Here is a 23,386-nt window from a genome sequence, read left to right as displayed (position 1 = left end):
TACATCCAGTGGAGCTACAGGACTGTTACATCCTGTGGAGCTACGGGACTGTTACATCCTGTGGAGCTACGGGACTGTTACATCCTGTGGAGCTACGGGACTGTTACATCCTGTGGAGCTACGGGACTGTTACATCCTGTGGAGCTACGGGACTGTTACATCCTGTGGAGCTACGGGACTGTTACATCCTGTGGAGCTACGGGACTGTTACATCCTGTGGAGCTACGGGACTGTTACATCCTGTGGAGCTACGGGACTGTTACATCCTGTGGAGCTACGGGACTGTTACATCCTGTGGAGCTACGGGACTGCTACATCCTGTGGAGCTACAGGACTGTTACATCCTGTGGAGCTACAGGACTGTTACATCCTGTGGAGCTACAGGACTGTTACATCCTGTGGAGCTACGGGACTGCTACATCCTGTGGAGCTACGGGACTGCTACATCCTGTGGAGCTACAGGACTGTTACATCCAGTGGAGCTACAGGACTGTTACATCCAGTGGAGCTACAGGACTGTTACATCCTGTGAAGCTACAGGACTGTTACATCCAGTGGAGCTACGGGACTGTTACATCCTGTGGAGCTACAGGACTGTTACATCCTGTGGAGCTACGGGACTGTTACATCCTGTGGAACTACGGGACTGCTACATCATGTGGAGCTACAGGACTGTTACATCCTGTGGAGCTACGGGACTGTTACATCCTGTGGAGCTACAGGACTGTTACATCCTGTGGAGCTACGGGACTGTTACATCCAGTGGAGCTACAGGACTGTTACATCCTGTGAAGCTACAGGACTGTTACATCCAGTGGAGCTACGGGACTGTTACATCCTGTGGAGCTACAGGACTGTTACATCCTGTGGAACTACGGGACTGCTACATCCTGTGGAGCTACAGGACTGTTACATCCTGTGGAGCTACGGGACTATTACATCCTGTGGAGCTACGGGACTGTTACATCCAGTGGAGCTACGGGACTGTTACATCCTGTGGAGCTACAGGACTGTTACATCCTGTGGAGCTACAGGACTGCTACATCCTGTGGAGCTACGGGACTGTTACATCCTGTGGAGCTACAGGACTGCTACATCCTGTGGAGCTACAGGTCTAAAACAGGTCCTATGGGCACTTTAGTCCCCAAACAGCGTGTAACTTTGCAATAAGAAAATACATTTAGCTTCGTGAAATATGATTACAACGTCTTCAAACTTGAAGGTTTCATGTTCATATCAAAAAGTTCATAAAAATTATGTGCAACGGCTAAATCATGATTAATGGGATTCATTGTGACATGTTTGATTCAGGCTTTTAGCCAGAGGGACGTCTTCCCGTCTTTTGGACGGGGAATTTCCACATGTGGACATTTGAGGACAAGGAAGGTGTCATTGGTATTAATACATTTTAGAAAAGGGCCGGGAAGCGTTTGACGATAGTCCGCCACGGTCCGCGCCATGACACCTTAGAATTTACAAGTGAAAATTTGCATGTTGCGCGCTGATTGGTCGACAAAGTGTGTGTGCTTGGCTCTGATTGGCTGCTGAGCCGTGGTCTGGAAAATGCCGAAGCTTCACGGCCAAATACCATGTCAAATACGCCGCTCCTCAGAGTGTGATCCGCACGAGAGGCGCAGGCGGGGCCCGAGTATGGAAAGTCAATATGATAAAAGAGGCGTGCGGGCCCCGCTCTAGATCGCTGTATAGTCGCCTCCGCGTTAAAAGCGCCGCTTTATTTAGTAAAAGCGTTGAAAAAAGGTGGTGAAAGACATGTTGGCTCCATAGCCCGTCCCGGTTGGACGGGGCATTCACACTCCTGAGAGAGAGAGCCAATGCCACTGGAGCGGCCCCTGAGGAGGTGAAGGGCCCCAGGGTGGATGGAGCGAGTGGCCCCTGAGTGGAGAGCGAAAAAGGTCAAAGGTGGACTTAACCCCACCAAGGGCCCACATGAAGGGGCCCATGTGAAGAGGCCCCTCCAGGGGACAGAGAGGAGAGGTTTGAGGAGCATGAGAGCAGAACATAAGGAGAAGTATCTCGTTTCTATGGAGATTGACATGTTTCAAGCCAGTGGACCATTTCTGACTAAAGAAACTCCAGGGTTAGAGTTATAGACAAGTGTATTGTTATTGACCTTTGAACATGCTCATCCCCTCAGGCTGGAGGCCACTCCCCTCAGGCAGGAGGCCACTCCCCTCAGGCAGGAGGCCACTCCCCTCAGACAGGAGGCCACTCCCCTCAGGCAGGAGGCCACTCCCCTCAGGCAGGAGGCCACTCCCCTCAGGCAGGAGGCCACTCCCCTCAGGCAGGAGGCCACTCCCCTCAGGCAGGAGGCCACTCCCCTCAGGCTGGAGGCCACTCCCCTCAGGCTGGAGGCCACTCCCCTCAGGCAGGAGGCCACTCCCCTCAGGCAGGAGGCCACTCCCCTCAGGCAGGAGGCCACTCCCCTCAGGCAGGAGGCCACTCCCCTCAGACAGGAGGCCACTCCCCTCAGGCAGGAGGCCACTCCCCTCAGGCAGGAGGCCACTCCCCTCAGGCTGGAGGCCACTCCCCTCAGGCTGGAGGCCACTCCCCTCAGGCAGGAGGCCACTCCCCTCAGGCAGGAGGCCACTCCCCTCAGACAGGAGGCCACTCCCCTCAGGCAGGAGGCCACTCCCCTCAGGCAGGAGGCCACTCCCCTCAGGCAGGAGGCCACTCCCCTCAGGCAGGAGGCCACTCCCCTCAGGCAGGAGGCCACTCCCCTCAGGCAGGAGGCCACTCCCCTCAGGCAGGAGGCCACTCCCCTCAGGCAGGAGGCCACTCCCCTCAGGCAGGAGGCCACTCCCCTCAGACAGGAGGCCACTCCCCTCAGGCTGGAGGCCACTCCCCTCAGGCTGGAGGCCACTCCACTCCCCTCAGGCTGGAGGCCACTCCCCTCAGGCTGGAGGCCACTCCCCTCAGGCTGGAGGCCACTCCCCTCAGGCTGGAGGCCACTCCCCTCAGGCAGGAGGCCACTCCCCTCAGGCAGGAGGCCACTCCCCTCAGGCTGGAGGCCACTCCCCTCAGGCAGGAGGCCACTCCCCTCAGGCAGGAGGCCACTCCCCTCAGGCAGGAGGCCACTCCCCTCAGGCAGGAGGCCACTCCACTCAGGCAGGAGGCCACTCCCCTCAGGCTGGAGGCCACTCCACTCAGGCAGGAGGCCACTCCCCTCAGGCTGGAGGCCACTCCCCTCAGGCAGGAGGCCACTCCCCTCAGGCAGGAGGCCACTCCCCTCAGGCAGGAGGCCACTCCCCTCAGGCAGGAGGCCACTCCCCTCAGGCAGGAGGCTCCGGTCCATCAGGACCAGAACCTCCCGTCACTAGAACAGTTTCTGTCCCTCTGCTGTTGGACTCATGAACACTGCCTCAGCACCTGTCACTCACTGCACTGTCACTTCTTATTGCACTTGATAACTTTATACTTTATGTTGTATTATTGTTCAATGTTTTCCTATGTTCCTATGTTTGTGGATTTTGTTCATTGACAAATGGCAATAAACCTTATTCTGATTCAAAGCGCTGCCATAACTAGCTAATTAGCTAATTATTACAGCTTCTTTTTTAATATAATTAATATGTGTTTGTCATTTGTTAATTAATCCTTTGGACAGAATCGAGATGTATAAACAATGATTCACATTCAGAATATAGAAATAAAATACTTTTCTAGTATAGATCATATCTAGATAAGACAAGTTGAGGTCCATCTTTACTTTCTCTTACTTTCATTTAGATGTTGTAAATATATATCTATGTTTTCTTTTTCTCATTTTTGTCAGTATCTTATGATCAGGTTTAATCTGCCGCTAACATTAAAGGAGCTACTAGTAGCTTTTCAGACACCATAGGATCAACTGTTTGAAATTATCCTGAAGTATTTTGCCAATAGAGTTTCATTTAATATATGAAACACAAACACAAACACAAACACAAACACAAACACAAGAACAACAACGGGACGAGACACTGAAAAACAAAGACGGTTCACACGTCCGAACAGCTCGATACAGCTCAGGACATCACTCTCTTGAGGTGGAAAGTCCCCAGCATAATTCCATAGAAATAGAAAGTTAAAATCATACTTTGGTTTATGCAGATGGATATGTTACTGTGGAATATTATGGCCGAGGGAACAACAAGGAGTTTTTACTGCAATAAACATACAAAATAATAAAATGAGCTTAGGTTTTAGTCTATTTTTGGTGAACACCTGTGTTAGTTTCAGTGACTTGGACCGGAGAATTCAATTTTCTTTTTCCATCAAATATTTAGTGTGCACAGCCTTAAATGTATACGGTATAAGGATAAATGAAGTACAATGTTCTATACCAACAGTTGGGTCGTATGATATACTTCAGTCCAGTAACTTCCAATCAGTTCTATGCAGTTGTTTACTGTTCTGTCCTGCGAGGCAAGCGTATACGTGCAAACAGAGTGTGTTTTTAGATCGTGCAATGACAAACGTGGACTGGAATCACCTCATGCGGCGCTCGTAAACAAGACTCTGCCCAATTACTTTAATCGAAGCGAGCCACCAAGAACCTGGCATCCCATAATAAACAGCACAATGAATAACTGTGGTAGTAAAAACATTTATAATGTTATGAGGAGGCACGGCCACCTGACGAGAGCCAAGAGAATGTAGGTGTTTAATTGGTTTTGGGGCATTACTGTGACAAGCAGCTATAGCATGATCCAAACCTGAGCAGAGAATGAAAGCCCTGCTCAGATGTCTTCATCTGGATCTGATCTTATAATGCAACCAGTAGTTTTTAGGGTCAAAATGAGACCGCTGCGATGAGCTGTCTGCATCTAATGACAGAGCATTGTATTCTTTGTGAAGCAGGAAGTGAGTCTGCTGTGCTGTTAGCATGTGACCAGGGGCCCATTACGTCGCCAAACTCGGCGGCAGTGGGGTCCATCTTTACGTTGCTGTATATATATATATATATATATATATATATATATATATATATATATATATATATATATATATATATATACATACATACATACATACATACATACATACATACATACATACATACGCACACACACACACACACATACATATATATATATATATATATATATATATATATATATATATATATATATATATATATATATACATACATACATACATACATACATATATACACATATACATACACACATACATACATACATACATACATACATACGCACACACACACACACACATACATATATATATGTATATATATATATGTATATATATATCCATCCATCCATCCATCTTCTGCCGCTTTATCCGGGGCCGGGTCGCGGGGGCAGCAGTCTGAGCAGGGACTCCCAGACTTCCTTCTCCCCAGACACTTCCTCTAACTCCTCCGGGGGGATCCCGAGGCATTCCCAGGCCAGCCGAGAGACATAGTCTCTCCAGCGTGTCCTGGGTCTTCCCCGGGGCCTCTTCCCGGTGGGACATGCCTGAAACACCTCCCGAGGGAGGCACCCAGGAGGCATCCGGAACAGATGCCCGAGCCACCTCAGCTGGCTCCTCTCGACGTGGAGGAGCAGCGGCTCTACTCCGAGCTCCCCCCGTGTGGCCGAGCTCCTCACCTTATCTCTAAGGGAGCGCCCAGCCACACGGCGGAGGAAACTCATTTCGACCGCTTGTATCCACGATCTTGTTCTTTCGGTCATTACCCAAAGCTCATGACCATAGGTGAGGGTAGGAACGTAGACCGACCGGTAAATAGAGAGCTTTGCCTTTCGGCTCAGCTCCCTCTTTACTACAACGGTCCGATGCAGCGACTGCATCACTGCAGCCGCTGCACCGATCCGCCTGTCGATCTCACGCTCCATCCTTCCCTCACTCGTGAACAAGACCCCGAGATACTTGAACTCCTCCACTTGGGGCAAGGACACCCCACCCACCTGGAGAGGGCAAGCCACCTTTTTCCGGTCGAGAACCATGGCCTCGGATTTGGAGGTGCTGATTCTCATCCCAGCTGCTTCACACTCGGATATATATAACGCATTCACCTCGAGTATCTCCCACTTCTGCCTGAGGCACATCTCCCATCATGCCTCTGGCCTGGCCTTTCACAGTGTGTGCCTGCTCTTTAATTGTACTTTTCATAAGTTTTACAATACTAGCTCCAAATATCCTGTCACTATCATTTGCTTCTTCTTTAGGCGAGTTCATTTCTAGGTCGTTTCTCCACTGAACAAGCAATTTCATCCTATTCAAGACCGAGATATTCAAGACAAGTTAGACTGGACAGGGAACAGGCAAAACTGTCACTGTGCTTAAGACAAGTGGCTGTGAGTGAAGTTTATAGATTTGGAATAACAGAACAAAACAGACCACTGAACATAACACAGAGTCAATGAAATCAAATGACATCAATTGAAATCATGGGACACATTGTCCAACATAAATGTCCTATTTAACAGCCAGAAGTATGTTCCAGAGACAGTACATTTATTGTGTCCATTGCAGGGGTTTGGAGGCCCAAAACAGTTGTGAAATGGAGTGGGATGGGCTTTGTTCATCTCCAGATAGAACACATGGTATCGGGGGCCCTCCTGATAACCACAGTCTCTTCAACAGGCAACATTTCCTTGTGAGTAATGAGCTCTGATATGGAGTTATGTAATAACACCTTATATTTTTCCAACAGCATTCCCTCCAGATCTCTGGTTTAGTGCTTCTCTTCATCTTCGTCTTGTATAACTTTGTAATCAAACCTTCAATCTCAGCTCAGTGCTTTTTGGTACAAAACTCAATTTTCTTCATATGCAGCATATGCAGCAGGACCTGATGGCATCAGCCCCAGGCTCCTTAAGTCCTGCAGATGAACTGTGTGGAGTTGTGGAGCATGTCTTCAACATGAGCCTGAAGCTGAGGGTGGTACCACAGGTCTGAAGACTTCCTGTCTGGTACCTGTGCCCAAGACACCGCGCCCCAAAGACCTTCAGCTTCAGGCCAGTGGCTCTCACGTCCTGATGAAGACACTGGAGCTGGTCCTGGACCACCTCCGCTCCACCGTGAGCTCAGCCATGGACCTGCTGCAGTTTGCATATCGGTCTGGCATCGGAGTGGAGGACGCCGTCATCTCCCTGCTGCACCGCTCTCTCTCTCACCTGGAAAAGCCTGGCAGCTCTGTGAGGATCCTGTTCTTTCATCTCTCCAGCGCCTTCAACACCATCAGTTCCTGAGGGACAAACTGGAGACGGCTGGTGTGGAGTACGACCTGCAGAGTGGATCCTGGACTACCTCACAGACCGAGCCCAGTTTGTGAGAGCACAGGACTGTGTGTCTGACACTCTGACCTGCAGTGTGGGGACCTGCAGTGTGAGGGACCTGCAGTGTGAGGACCTGCAGTGTGAGGGACCTGCAGTGTGAGGGACCTGCAGTGTGGGGGCGCCCCAGGGCAATGTCCTCGCGCACTTTCTCTTCACCTTCTACACTGCAGACTTCAGACACGGACAGCTGTGTCCTGCAGAAGTTCTCTGACCACTCTGCCATCATCGGACTCATCGCAGACGATGATGTGGAGGACAGAGGACTGGAGCAGGACTTTGTGGAACCACCTGCTCATCAACGCAGGGAAGACCAAGGAGATGGTGGTGGACTTCCACAGAGGCCATGCCCCCCTCACCAGTGAACATCCAGGGACGGGACATTGAGAGAGTGACTCATACAAGGACCTGATGTTCATCTGAACCACAAACTGGACTGGACTCATAACACAGACGCACTGTACAGGAAGAGCCAGAGTCGGCTCCACCTCCTGAGGAGACTCAGGTCTTTTGGAGTGACAGGGCCACTCCTGACAGGGCCGCTCCTGACAGGGCCACTCCTGAAGACGTTCTCTGACTCTGTGGTGCATCAGCTCCTGTAGGTGTGGTCATCACAGAGAGGGAGAGGAAGAAGCTGGACAAAGCTCCGTCCTGGGCTGTCCTCTGGACTCGGTGCAGGAGGTGGAGGACAGGGTCCTGGCTAAACTCACATCTGTACTGGACCATGAGTCTCGCCCCCTGCTGGACACTCTGTCCCCTGCAGGACACTCTGTCCCCTGCAGGACACTCTGTCCTCTCTGGAGAGCAGCTTCAGTGACTGATCCACCCTCGCTGTGTGAAGGAGACGTTTTACACGTCTTTCCTTCTGCTGCTGTCACACTCTACAACAAACACTGTTAGTCCTGAACACTCGCAATACTGACCTAACCAGGTGCAATTACTGTCGTGACACATGCAATGGTATTTATTTATTTATTTTATCTTTATTATTTTCCCCTCCATCCCTTGTTGGGAAATGGGAGGTTTTGTCTTTGGGAGTTTTTTGTTTATAGGAGATCTTCTACTGAGAGTGTTTTTCAAACTTCCTATAAGTGATCTGCTCTTTTCTTCTGTATCTACCTCTGTATCTACCTGCGTTTGCAACAATCAAATTTTCCCATGTGGGACAATAAAGGAATATCTTATCTTATGGCTCAAGCATCTGTCATCTGCCAGTAAGACCTGTACAGGAACCCCCAGCACCACATTACTCTCAGTATAAGACCTGTACAGGAACCCCCAGCACCACATTACTCTCAGTATAAGACCTGTACAGGAACCCCCGGCACCACATGACTCTCAGTATAAGACCTGTACAGGAACCCCCGGCACCACATTACTCTCAGTATAAGACCTGTACAGGAACCTTAGGCACCACATTACTCTCAGTATAAGACCTGTACAGGAACCTCAGGCACCACATGACTCTCAGTATAAGACCTGTACAGGAACCTCAGGCACCACATTACTCTCAGTATAAGACCTGTACAGGAACCTCAGGCACCACATTACTCTCAGTATAAGACCTGTACAGGAACCCCCGGCACCACATGACTCTCAGTATAAGACCTGTACAGGAACCCCCGGCACCACATTACTCTCAGTATAAGACCTGTACAGGAACCTTAGGCACCACATGACTCTCAGTATAAGACCTGTACAGGAACCTTAGGCACCACATTACTCTCAGTATAAGACCTGTACAGGAACCCCCGGCACCACATGACTCTCAGTATAAGACCTGTACAGGAACCCCCGGCACCACATGACTCTCAGTATAAGACCTGTACAGGAACCTCTGGCACCACATGACTCTCAGTATAAGACCTGTACAGGAACCCCCGGCACCACATGACTCTCAGTATAAGACCTGTACAGGAACCCCCGGCACCACATGACTCTCAGTATAAGACCTGTACAGGAACCCCCGGCACACCATTACTCTCCATTTTATTTAGTCGGCTGTTGACAGACCTGTTCATCGTCCTGAGCGTGTCCAGAGCCTCTCCGTCTTGTCCCATGATCCTGTTTCAAACAGAATCCTGGCGATCCTGGCTCCAGCATTGCTGTCTTTAGCAGCGCTGGTGAAAGTGTCCGTGCTGTGCACATCAGCTGAACTCATTCAAGAAGACAGACACTAATCACCCGCACTCTTTCCCTATAGCTAAGACTTAGATCTCATCAAAACATGGATGTGCTACAGCCTCTAATTAAAGTCATGTCTTTATTGTAACTCTGAGGCAGTTGTGTCCATGGTAACGTGTTATATATGAGCCTGTTCTGCCACTGGAGTCACAGCAGAGCCACATGCTGCACTGAGTCTGCTTCTGCACTCAACTCATTTACATATCTCATGGTAAATAAGGTGAAACACGCCCACACATTAGCATATACTCATATGAAGTAGAACTCACAGTGTAACACCTGTCTTAGTCAATCTGGGACTCACAGCACAAACTGAACAAAAAAAAAACACAAAAGACATTTTTGCCTCATGAAATGTCATCTGTACGGACAAAGAGGAGAACAAACGTCTGACGCCCTCTGCAGGCCAAGGGGAGAACACACGTCTGACACCCTCTGCAGGCCAAGGGGAGAACACACGTCTGACGCCCTCTGCAGGCCAAGGGGAGAACACACGTCTGACACCCTCTGCAGGCCAAGGGGAGAACACACGTCTGACACCCTCTGCAGGCCAAGGGGAGAACACACGTCTGACGCCCTCTGCAGGCCAAGGGGAGAACACACGTCTGACGCCCTCTGCAGGCCAAGGGGAGAACACACGTCTGACGCCCTCTGCAGGCCAAGGGGAGAACACACGTCATTTCGTTAATTTCGCTAATTTTGTCGGCGTAATTACTGACACGCTCACTGTCAGAGACCACAGCCCCGCCCAGATGACCACACCCCCACAGCCCCGCCCAGATGACCACACTCCCACAGCCCCGCCCAGATGACCACAAAGTAAGTGCAAAGCGATGTATGTAAGAAGCAGGAGCGATGGACCATGGGACCTAATGGCCTCAGGAATAGAACAGGAGAAGATAAAAGCTCTTGATGAAGGTTTGATGAGACGGTCCGTGAGGAGGAGACGGCCCGTGAGGAGGAGACGGCCCGTGAGGAGGAGACGGCCCGTGAGGGGGAGACGAGACAGCCCGTGAGGGGGAGACGGCCCGTGAGGAGGAGACGGCCCGTGAGGGGGAGACGAGACAGCCCGTGAGGGGGAGACGGCCCGTGAGGAGGAGACGGCCCGTGAGGAGGAGACGGCCCGTGAGGAGGAGACGGCCCGTGAGGAGGAGACGGCCCGTGAGGGGGAGATGGCCCGTGAGGGGGAGACGGCCCGTGAGGAGGAGACGGCCCGTGAGGAGGAGCGGCCCGTGAGGAGGAGACGGCCCGTGAGGGGGAGACGGCCCGTGAGGAGGAGACGGCCCGTGAGGGGGAGACGGCCCGTGAGGAGGAGACGGCCCGTGAGGGGGAGACGGCCCGTGAGGGGGAGACGGCCCGTGAGGGGGAGACGAGACAGCCCGTGAGGGGGAGACGGCCCGTGAGGAGGAGACGGCCCGTGAGGAGGAGACGGCCCGTGAGGAGGAGACGGCCCGTGAGGAGGAGACGGCCCGTGAGGGGGAGACGGCCCGTGAGGAGGAGACGGCCCGTGAGGAGGAGACGGCCCGTGAGGAGGAGACGGCCCGTGAGGAGGAGACGGCCCGTGAGGGGGAGATGGCCCGTGAGGGGGAGACGGCCCGTGAGGAGGAGACGGCCCGTGAGGAGGAGACGGCCCGTGAGGAGGAGACGGCCCGTGAGGAGGAGACGGCCCGTGAGGAGGAGACGGCCCGTGAGGGGGAGACGGCCCGTGAGGAGGAGACGGCCCGTGAGGGGGAGACGGCCCGTGAGGGGGAGACGGCCCGTGAGGGGGAGACGGCCCGTGAGGGGAAGACGGCCCGTGAGGGGGAGACGGCCCGTGAGGAGGAGACGGCCCGTGAGGAGGAGACGGCCCGTGAGGAGGAGACGGCCCGTGAGGAGGAGACGGCCCGTGAGGGGGAGATGGCCCGTGAGGGGGAGACGGCCCGTGAGGAGGAGACGGCCCGTGAGGAGGAGACGGCCCGTGAGGAGGAGACGGCCCGTGAGGAGGAGACGGCCCGTGAGGAGGAGACGGCCCGTGAGGAGGAGACGGCCCGTGAGGAGGAGACGGCCCGTGAGGAGGAGACGGCCCGTCAATTAGGGAACAAAAGCATGAATCATGCACCATGTGGAGCGAGAGAAAGAGAATCCTCTAAAAGCCACAGAAGTGAGTGTGAGGAGCACGTGAGAGTTATTCATGGCACAAAGAGGGAAAGAAGAGGCTGGAGGGCAGAGCCACGAGAACACACACATTGACCTTATTCTGTTCCCACGTGGTCAGCTCTTCTGTTGTAATGGCTCCTCCGGTCCAGCAGGAACTCACGAGTCTGGACACTAAAACACGCTCTAAAGTCGATTGTTGATTGACGTTCACGTGAGCCACAGGTCAACACTGCACCAACTCCTGGAGCTGAAAACGAGCAGGAGTACGTGGCACGCCAGCGCTCAAACGGACTTACAAATTATTATTCATATTTTTGTAAGGATTGTTTTAGTCCTATAGTCTTTATTAGACAAGGCAGTGAAGTGATGTTGTTTTAGTCTCTATAATAAACCCTTTACTGTTTATTATGCCATGAATATAAAGGATGCTCACGTTCCAAAGGTCAGTTGTATTGTTCATGTTCTACCGCTTGTTCCCGTTCAGGGTCGTGGGTGACTGGAGCCTATCCCAGTGACTTTGGGCCTGAGGCGGGGTACACCTTGGACAGGGGCCAGCTCGTAACAGTGACAGGGACACATGGACAGATCTCAAAACCTGCTCATGAAAATACCTTCTCAGCACCATTTGCTTTGTTGGACTCTTCAAACGCACTGCACACAGTTCAGCAGCTGTGGACAGCTAAGGTCAGAGCTACAGGTTGAACAGAACGGGTCCCAGGATTGACCCTTGGGGCACTCCACCAGCTCACTCAACTCCATGTAGTCTGAAATGCGTTGCTCTGTCTCCACCACATGTTGATCCAATCCCCCCGGTCCATTTTCAGGACTGTTACGTCCAATTTCCTCTTGTTGAAATGTGTGTTGTGTTCCACCTTTATCTCGGCGCTCATTGACGCCATCTCACACTGCAATGCATCAGTCTTGACCAGTTCAAGCGTTCTGTCTTCGCCTCCCTCTGCATTAAGCACCATGTCTATAGCACCTCCCTCTGCATTAAGCACCATGTCTATAGCACCTCCCTCTGCATTAAGCACCATGTCTATAGCACCTCCCTCTGCATTAAGCACCATGTCTATAGCACCTCCCTAAGCCCCTCGAGCTGATGGTCAGGCTGGCATTAGCTGGAGGTTAGTTTTCAGCTTGGATTGTTTGGATGACAAAGTTTTTCTTTCTTTGGAGGTCCTTTATTGATTAGTCATCGCTCAAAATGTCTTGTTACTTGTTTGTTGGTTTTTTCAGGGGAAATTTAATGTTTTAAGGCAAATCTGGCGAAAGACAAAGGCAGGAACTCACTCAAATATTAGTATTATATGTTATAACAACAGTATGTTCAATCTTATTTCAAAACAAACTTGTTTTGTGCTACCCAGTGGCCGACTGGTTAAGGTGTTGGCACATATGCCAGGCTCCATGTGCAACCGGCTGCAGCATTGTGAGTTTGAACTCTGAGAGCAGGGCCGGCCCTTCCACTAGGCCATATAGGCGGGTGCCTGGGGCGGCACTGCTTATATATATCCATCCATCCATCCATCTTCTGCCGCTTTATCTGGGGCCGGGTCGCGGGGGCAGCAGTCTGAGCAGGGACTCCCAGACTTCCTACTCCCCAGACACTTCCTCTAACTCCTCCGGGGGGATCCCGAGGCATTCCCAGGCCAGCCGAGAGACATAGTCTCTCCAGCGTGTCCTGGGTCTTCCCCGGGGCCTCTTCCCGGTGGGACATGCCTGAAACACCTCCCGAGGGAGGCGCCCAGGAGGCATCCGGAACAGATGCCCGAGCCACCTCAGCTGGCTCCTCTCGACGTGGAGGAGCAGCGGCTCTACTCCGAGCTCCCCCCGTGTGGCCGAGATCCTCACCATATCTCTAAGGGAGCGCCCAGCCACACGGCGGAGGAAACTCATTTCGACCGCTTGTATCCGCGATCTTGTTCTTTCGGTCACTACCCAAAGCTCATGACCATAGGTGAGGTCAGAACGTAGACCGACCGGTAAATCGAGAGCTTTGCCTTTCGGCTCAGCTCCTTCTTCACCACAACGGTCCGATGCAGCGACTGCATCACTGCAGCCGCTGCACTGATCCAACTGTCAATCTCACGCTCCATCCTTCCCTCACTCGTGAACAAGACCCCGAGATACTTGAACTCCTCCACTTGGGGCAAGGACTCCCCACCCACCTGGAGAGGGCAAGCCACCTTTTTCCGGTCGAGAACCATGGCCTCGGATTTGGAGGTGCTGATTCTCATCCCAGCCGCTTCACACTCGGCTGCAAACCGTCCCAGTGCATGTTGCAGGTCCGGGTTTGATGGAGCCATCGGGACAACATCGTCTGCAAACAGCAGAGATGGAATCCTGTGGTCCCCAAACCGGACCCTCTGACCCCTGACTGCGCCTAGAAATTCTGTCCATAAAAATTATGAACAGAACCGGTGACAAAGGGCAGCCCTGGCGGAGTCCAACATGCACTGGGAACAGGTCTGACTTACTGCCGGCAATGCGAACACAGCTCCTGCTCCGGTCATACAGGGACCGGACAGCCCTGAGCAAAGGGCCCCGGACCCCGTACTCCCGGAGCACCCCCCAAAGGACACCCCGAGGGACACGGTCGAAAGCCTTCTCCAGATCCACAAAGCACATGTGGACTGATTGGGCAAATTCCCATGACCCCTCGAGCACCCGATGGAGGGTATAGAGCTGGTCCAGTGTTCCACGACCGGGACGAAAACCACTCTGCTCCTCCTGAATCCGAGGTTCGACTATCGGTCGGATTCTCCTCTCCAGTACCTTGGAATAGACCTTACCTGGGAGGCTGAGGAGTGTGATCCCTCTGTAGTTGGAACACACCCTCCGGTCCACCTTCTTGAACAGAGGGACCACCACCCCGGTCTGCCAGTCCAGAGGCACGGTCCCCGAACGCCACGCGATGTTGCATAGACGTGTCAACCAAGACAGTCCTACAACATCCAGATACTTTAGGTACTCAGGGCGGATCTCATCCACCCCCGGAGCCCTGCCACCGAGAAGTTTGCGAACAACCTCAGTGACTTCAGCTTGGGTGATGGATGAGCCAGCCTCCGAGTCCCCGGTCTCTACTTCCTCTTCGGAAGACGTGACTGAGGGATTAAGGAGATCCTCAAAGTATTCCTTCCACCGTCCGACGACATCCCCAGTCGAGGTCAGCAGGCCTCCACCCGCACCGTAAACGGTGTTGGTGAGACACTGCTTCCCCCTCCTGAGACGCCGGACGGTTTGCCAGAATTTCTTTGGTGCCGACCGATAGTCCTCCTCCATGGCCTCCCCGAACTCCTCCCAGGCCCGGGTTTTTGCCTCTGCGACAGCACGAGCCGCGGCTCGCTTGTCCTACCGATACCCGTCGATGACCTCCGGAGACCTACAAGCCAGAGTGGCCTGATAGGCCTCCTTCTTCAGTCTGACGGCATCCCTTACTTCCGGTGTCCACCACCGGGTTCGGGGGTTGCCGCCACGACAGGCACCGGAGACCTTGCGACCACAGCTCCGAGCAGCCGCATCAACAATGGAGGCGGAGAACATGGTCCACTCGGACTCAATGTCCCCAACCTCCCCCGGGACATGGGAGAAGCTCTCCCGGAGGTGCGAGTTGAATACCCTACTGACAGAGGGCTCCACTAGACGTTCCCAACAGACCCTCACAATGCGCTTGGGTCTGCCAAGTCTGTCCGGCTTCCTCCTCCGCCAGCGGATCCAACTCACCACCAGGTGGTGATCGGTTGACAACTCTGCCCCTCTCTTCACCCGAGTGTCCAAGACACGCGGCCGGAGTGCTTATATATATATATATATATATATATATATATATATATATATATATATACAACAAGAGAATGAGGAGCATGTGCAACAAGAGGATCAGGAGCATGTGCAACAAGAGGATGAGGAGCATGTGCAACAAGAGGATCAGGAGCATGTGCAACAAGAGGATGAGGAGCATGTGCAACAAGAGGATGAGGGGCATGTGCAACAAGAGGATGAGGAGCATGTGCAACAAGAGGATGAGGAGCATGTGCAACAAGAGGATCAGGAGCATGTGCAACAAGAGGATGAGGAGCATGTGCAACAAGAGGATGAGGAGCATGTGCAACAAGAGGATCAGGAGCATGTGCAACAAGAGGATGAGGAGCATGTGCAACAAGAGGATCAGGAGCATGTGCAACAAGAGGATGAGGAGCATGTGCAACAAGAGGATCAGGAGCATGTGCAACAAGAGGATGAGGAGCATGTGCAACAAGAGGATCAGGAGCATGTGCAACAAGAGGATGAGGAGCATGTGCAACAAGAGGATGAGGAGCATGTGCAACAAGAGGATGAGGAGTATGTGCAACAAGAGGATCAGGAGCATGTGCAACAAGAGGATCAGGAGCATGTGCAACAAGAGGATGAGGAGTATGTGCAACAAGAGGATGAGGAGCATGTGCAACAAGAGGATGAGGAGCATGTGCAACAAGAGGATCAGGAGCATGTGCAACAAGAGGATGAGGAGCATGTGCAACAAGAGGATGAGGAGCATGTGCAACAAGAGGATCAGGAGCATGTGCAACAAGAGGATGAGGAGCATGTGCAACAAGAGGATGAGGGGCATGTGCAACAAGAGGATGAGGAGCATGTGCAACAAGAGGATGAGGAGCATGTGCAACAAGAGGATCAGGAGCATGTGCAACAAGAGGATGAGGAGCATGTGCAACAAGAGGATGAGGAGCATGTGCAACAAGAGGATCAGGAGCATGTGCAACAAGAGGATGAGGAGTATGTGCAACAAGAGGATGAGGAGCATGTGCAACAAGAGGATCAGCTGCACATTCTGGATGAAAATCCAGCCAGAAAACCCTGACATCAAGAGCACTAAAACCTTACTACTATCTCCAACATCCTCTGTGTGAAGCGGCTTTTCTGCTGCTACGGCAACAAGACAAAACTAGAAACACACTGCAGGTGTCATTGTTCTCCCTGAGTCCTGATGGGACCATCTCATGCACAGAAACGTGCAGGGCCCCCACTGATACGTGCTGAGCTTCAGAAGAACAGTGAGGACACGTGGAACTGTCCCTTGTGTTACTCACATTCACATCTTTTGGAATAAAACACTTATTAATGAACAAACGCGTCTTTTGAGAACATTTCGTCTTCTGAGCTGAATCGAATGGAAGCCTAAGCCCCGCCCACTTCCGTGCAAGTTACCCTGAGCACGACATGAACTGGCACACCGGTCCATGAAAATAAAACCTACATTATTCCGGTCCCTGGTGCAAAAAAGCTTGGGGCCCCTGCTCTATAGGAACGGCTCTTCATCTGCCTGGATGAACTGTCCCAGATCAGGGCTGTAAAACATGCAGATGTATAATTCTGACCTGCAGAATAGTTCTAATCCATCCATTTTCTCCCGTTTGTTCCCTTCCGGGGTCACGGGTGACTGGAGCCTATCCCAGTGACTTTGGGCCTTAGGCGGGGTACACCCTGGACAGTGGCCAACTTGTCGCAGGATCAACACAGAGACATAGACATTACAGACATTCACTCTCACATTCATTCACTTGGGCTGATTTAGAGTCACCAATGTTACCTCACACATGCATGTGATTGGACGGTGGGAGGAGCCAGAGAACCCGGAGAGAACCCACGGTAACACGGGGAGAACATGCAGACTCCACCCAGAGAGATCATGTGATGTTGGTCTGGTCCGGGAATCAAACCCATGATCTCCTTCATGGGAGCCAAGAGCGCTAACCGCCTTTGCACCGCTGAGCTGCTCAGCACCGCTGCGCTGCTGGAGTGTCGAGTGCCGGAGAAGAAAGGAAGAGGAGGGGTTTGTGGACGTTAGCGATGCTAAAAGCGATCTTAATGTGGAGCTAACAACAAGAAAAGGTGTGAAGGAAACATCCAAACCAGTGCAAACCTGGACAGATCATGAGCCACAGGTAAAAACATACTGTAAATACAATTATAACTCACAGTATTCTTAATCTTTGTAAAGCTATGGAACATGTGTCCTGACCTATGTCCCTAACAGAGTTGGGTGACACGTTAGCTGGTAACGAGTTAGTACTTCAATGACTTTTACTGTGCCACGTGCACTGATGGACCTTGTGTTTGAACATTGAGTCCGTTATGGACAATCCGTGGCACAGAAGTGCAATAACTGTGGTCAGCTCGGGTTCAGATCGTCCCTATGAACATCGTTTCATCAGTTTTCACTGTCGCCCTCGAGTAAACTGCTGCTGTGAGTTTGGGTGTTACAAAAATAAATTGAATTGAAATGATTAAGCAGACCATCATTTACAAGCCATAAGGGACAGAAGAAGGATCCCTCTAGTGCACAAGTGTGAAAGAGTTGAATGCATTGGACAAGGTATGAAAAGCTTTGATATTCCAGGAAAGCGTGATCGTGGTTCTATTCAGAGATCTGTAGCTTCAGAACACACGGATAACGTTCTGTTCAAATGTAATCAGATGTTTAGGTTGAAATAGCTTTTGATTTCAGTAAATATGACCTGCTAATGCTTTTAATTTAACAAATGACCATTTTACAACAACAACAAGATGGTTTGAAACTCTGTTAAGTTCAATGACATGGACTCTAAAGGTTGATGACTTGAAAATTATGATAACTGTCATTTATATTGACTATTTGGCAAAATCAAAGAAAATCCTGCGCATAATCATTTGGAACGTAGTGTATATGTCTTTATTGAAGGCAGCGCTGCACAGAGCTGGTTTTCCGCCGCTCCAGCTGGAACTCCAGATGTTGATGGATTTTACTAAACTTCACAACAAACTTTAATGCCCATTTTCAGCTAGAGCTAAATCCTAAAGAAGAAATCAAACATGTTTAATATGGCAGCCAATGTAAACCTCACTTTGTCACTTTGTTACATGTTTAAAATGCCATATAAAATATGACGTTAATGCAATGGAACTACAGATATGGAACTTATTCCTTCCACCCGCCTCACCTACAGAGCACAGCAGGTCAAACAATAAGAAAGCTCTTCTTGAATGAGCTGGACTTGGACTCGGAGACAAAAGGACTGGACTTAACAATGAAGAATTACATGAAGCTCAAATTCAAGCCAAAAGAATCCACATTTAAGCTGAAATGACACAGTAGTAACTGCTCTGAAATCCTGGATGTTGATGAGTTTGTGGACACATTTGTATCCAGCTCATTTACACACAAAAGCGCTCCAGCGTTAGCTCCGCCCTCTGTTAGCCACGCGCGCTCCGGCGCTGTCACGCTCACATCAAACATGCTAACGATATACAGTCAATGGAAATGAGGCGGAAAAGGCTGGTTTGGGTGGTTAGATTCTGCTGGTGCCGGAGCCGGATTCCACCAGCGCCGTCATAATGACCAGAACAAACACAGAAACGCTCAGCCATTTTGGTTCAGCTGGAGGGAAAAACACAAAGGAAAATTGTGCTAATTGACGGATGGTGTGGAGCTTAGAGACCTTGTTTTTATTGCTAAACATAATTTAATGGAGCAATATTTGAAAGACAAAGGTTTATTACAACAGAAGAGCAAAGTGTGATGTCATTGGGTTTAATCATTATAGATCCAACATGAAGCTGAAAAGTGGGCGAACGGATTCTGTTCATTTTTCCTTAAGATCTACCATCTTGAGAATGCCAGTTGTGCCCTTAAGCAAGACACAAAGTAAATGGTCACATTTATACAGCGCTTTTCTACCTTCAAGGCGTTCAACGCGCTTTAGGAGTGAAAAAGCTTTAAAGTTAAAGTTAGCTCTGCTCTGAAAGATGTGGAACGTGCTTATAATCTCATTTGTGGAGAATAATTAGGAGGCCCCTGCTCGCCGCCCTTGTACTGGCCCCTGTTCGCCGCCCTTGTACTGGCCCCTGCTGTACTGGCCCCTGTTCGCCGCCCTTGTACTGGCCCCTGTTCGCCGCCCTTGTACTGGCCCCTGCTGTACTGGCCCCTGCTCGCCGCCCTTGTACCGGCTCCTGCTCAGCGCCCTTGTCCTGGCCCCTGCTGTACTGGCCCCTGTTCGCCGCCCTTGTACCGGCCCCTGCTCGCCTCCCTTGTACTGGCCCCTGCTGTACCGGCCCCTGCTCGTCGCCCTTGTACTGGCCCCTGCTCGCCGCCCTTGTACCGGCCCCTGCTCGCCGCCCTTGTACTGGCCCCTGCTCGCCGCCCTTGTACCGGCCCCTGCTCGCCTCCCTTGTACTGGCCCTTGCTGTACCGGCCCCTGCTCGCCTCCCTTGTACTGGCCCCTGCTGTACCGGCCCCTGCTCGCCGCCCTTGTACTGGCCCCTGCTGTACCGGCCCCTGCTCGCCGCCCTTGTACTGGCCCCTGCTGTACCGGCCCCTGCACGCCGCCCTTGTACTGGCCCCTGCTGTACCGGCCCCTGCACGCCGCCCTTGTACTGGCCCCTGCTGTACCGGCCCCTGCTCGCCGCCCTTGTACCGGCCCCTGCTCGCCTGTACCTGCTCTGTACCATTTAGCTTACCTGAAGAAGGCCCCCAGTGGCCCTGATCCTCTGGAGCATCAGTTGAAGTCTGCTTCTAAACCCAGTCCACAGCTGTCTCTGTCCAAAGAGGAAAAGACAAAAGGACGAGTGAGACATGGAGCGCTGCACGCATACACCTGCACACATACCACCTGCACACATACATACACCTGCACACATACATACACCTGCACACATACCACCTGCACGCATACCACCTGCACACATACATACACCTGCACACATACATACACCTGCACACATACCACCTGCACACATACATACACCTGCACACATACATACACCTGCACACATACATACACCTGCACACATACCACCTGCACGCATACCACCTGCACACATACATACACCTGCACACATACATACACCTGCACACATACCACCTGCACACATACATACACCTGCACACATACATACACCTGCACACATACCACCTGCACGCATACCACCTGCACACATACATACACCTGCACACATACATACACCTGCACACATACCACCTGCACGCATACCACCTGCACACATACATACACCTGCACACATACATACACCTGCACACATACCACCTGCACACATACATACACCTGCACACATACATACACCTGCACACATACCACCTGCACGCATACCACCTGCACACATACATACACCTGCACACATACATACACCTGCACACATACCACCTGCACACATACCACCTGCACACATACATACACCTGCACACATACACCTGCACACATACATCTGCACACATACATACACCTGCACACATACCACCTGCACGCATACATACACCTGCACACATACCACCTGCACACATACATACACCTGCACACATACCACCTGCACGCATACCACCTGCACACATACATACACCTGCACACATACCACCTGCACACATACATACATCTGCACACATACACCTGCACACATACATCTGCACACATACATACACCTGCACACATACCACCTGCACGCATACATACACCTGCACACATACCACCTGCACACATACATACACCTGCACACATACCACCTGCACGCATACCACCTGCACACATACATACACCTGCACACATACCACCTGCACACATACATACACCTGCACACATACACCTGCACACATACATACACCTGCACACATACCACCTACACACATACATACACCTGCACACATACACCTGCACACATACATACACCTGCACACATACACCTGCACACATACATACACCTGCACACATACCACCTGCACACATACATACACCTGCACACATACATACACCTGCACACATACACCTGCACACATACATACACCTGCACACATACACCTGCACACATACATACACCTGCACACATACACCTGCACACATACATACACCTGCACACATACACCTGCACACATACATACACCTGCACACATACACCTGCACACATACATACACCTGCATACATACACCTGCACACATACATCTGCACACATACACCTGCACACATACATACATCTGCACACATACACCTGCACACATACACCTGCACACATACATACACCTGCACACATACATACACACACATACATACACCTGCACACATACATACACCTGCACACATACACCTGCACACATACACCTGCATCCATACATCTGCACGCATACACCTGCATCCATACATCTGCACACATACACCTGCACACATACACCTGCACACATACACCTGCACGTCCATGCTCTGCCGGGGACACGCCCCAGTCCTCAGTAAAGTTACAGCTTTGTTTACAGATCCGTCTGGTCAAAGGTCTCAAGCACAAAACTCTGATCTGAGAGAAGTTTATATTTGTTCTAAATGATGGATTTACAATCATTTGTTTCAAATGCATTTCAGAAATAAACTGAATGGATTAATTCTGTTGTGTTTGAAACTCAGAACAAGTTGTGTGATGTTTATGCACTTTCAAATCTCTGACTCCTGGATTCCAATTCTCAGTGTTTAACAATCACCCGTCCAAAAGAGGAAAGAGGTACAGAAAAAGGAACAGGAAGTACCATATTTTCGGGACTAAAAATCGCTCCGGAGTATAAGTCGCACCAGCCAAAAAAATGCATAATAGAGAGAAAAAAAAACATATATACATCGCACTGGGGAATAAGTCACATTTTTGGGGGGAATTTATTTGATAAAATCCAAGAACAGACATTTCATCTTGAAATGCAATTTATTAAATGCAATAATAACAGATTAAAGAACATGGTGAATATGGTGAACGTATGCTAACGCTAACACCTTCAGCTACATGACGTATGCTAACGCTAACACCTTCAGCTACATGACGTATGCTAACGCTAACACCTTCAGCTACATGACGTATGCTAACGCTAACACCTTCAGCAACATGACATATGCTAACGCTAACACCTCCAGCTACATGAAGTATGCTAACGCTAACACCTTCAGCTACATGACGTATGCTAACGCTAACACCTTCAGCTACATGACGTATGCGAACGCTAACACCTTCAGCAACATGACGTATGCTAACGCTAACACCTTCAGCTACATGACGTATGCTAATGCTAACACCTTCAGCAACATGACGTATGCTAACGCTAACACCTTCAGCAACATGACATATGCTAACGCTAACACCTCCAGCTACATGAAGTATGCTAACGCTAACACCTTCAGCTACATGACGTATGCTAACGCTAACACCTTCAGCTACATGACGTATGCTAACGCTAACACCTCCAGCTACATGACGTATCCTAGCGCTAACACCTTCAGCTACATGACGTATGCTAACGCTAACACCTTCAGCTACATGACGTATGCTAACGCTAACACCTCCAGCTACATGACGTATGCTAAAGCTAACACCTTCAGCTACATGACGTATGCTAACGCTAACACCTCCAGCTACATGACGTATGCTAACGCTAACACCTTCAGCTACATGACGTATGCTAACGCTAACACCTTCAGCTACATGACGTATGCTAACGCTAACACCTTCAGCTACATGACGTATGCTAACGCTAACACCTTCAGCTACATGACGTATGCTAACGCTAACACCTTCAGCTACATGACGTATGCTAACGCTAACACCTTCAGCTACATGACGTATGCTAACGCTAACACCTTCAGCTACATGAGGCACAGACAGAACTGTGGTAAGTGTCTGGTACGTTAACGTAACATATGAACAGTTATTCATATAACTATAGCATAAAGAACATGGTAACAGATAA

This window comes from Eucyclogobius newberryi, unplaced genomic scaffold (genome assembly GCF_026437365.1).
Source record: "Eucyclogobius newberryi isolate DKJ021-1_F unplaced genomic scaffold, fEucNew1.0.hap1 SCAF_22, whole genome shotgun sequence".
In the NCBI taxonomy this organism is placed as follows: Eukaryota; Metazoa; Chordata; class Actinopteri; order Gobiiformes; family Gobiidae; genus Eucyclogobius; species Eucyclogobius newberryi.
Note: the sequence above shows the minus strand (reverse complement) of the source record.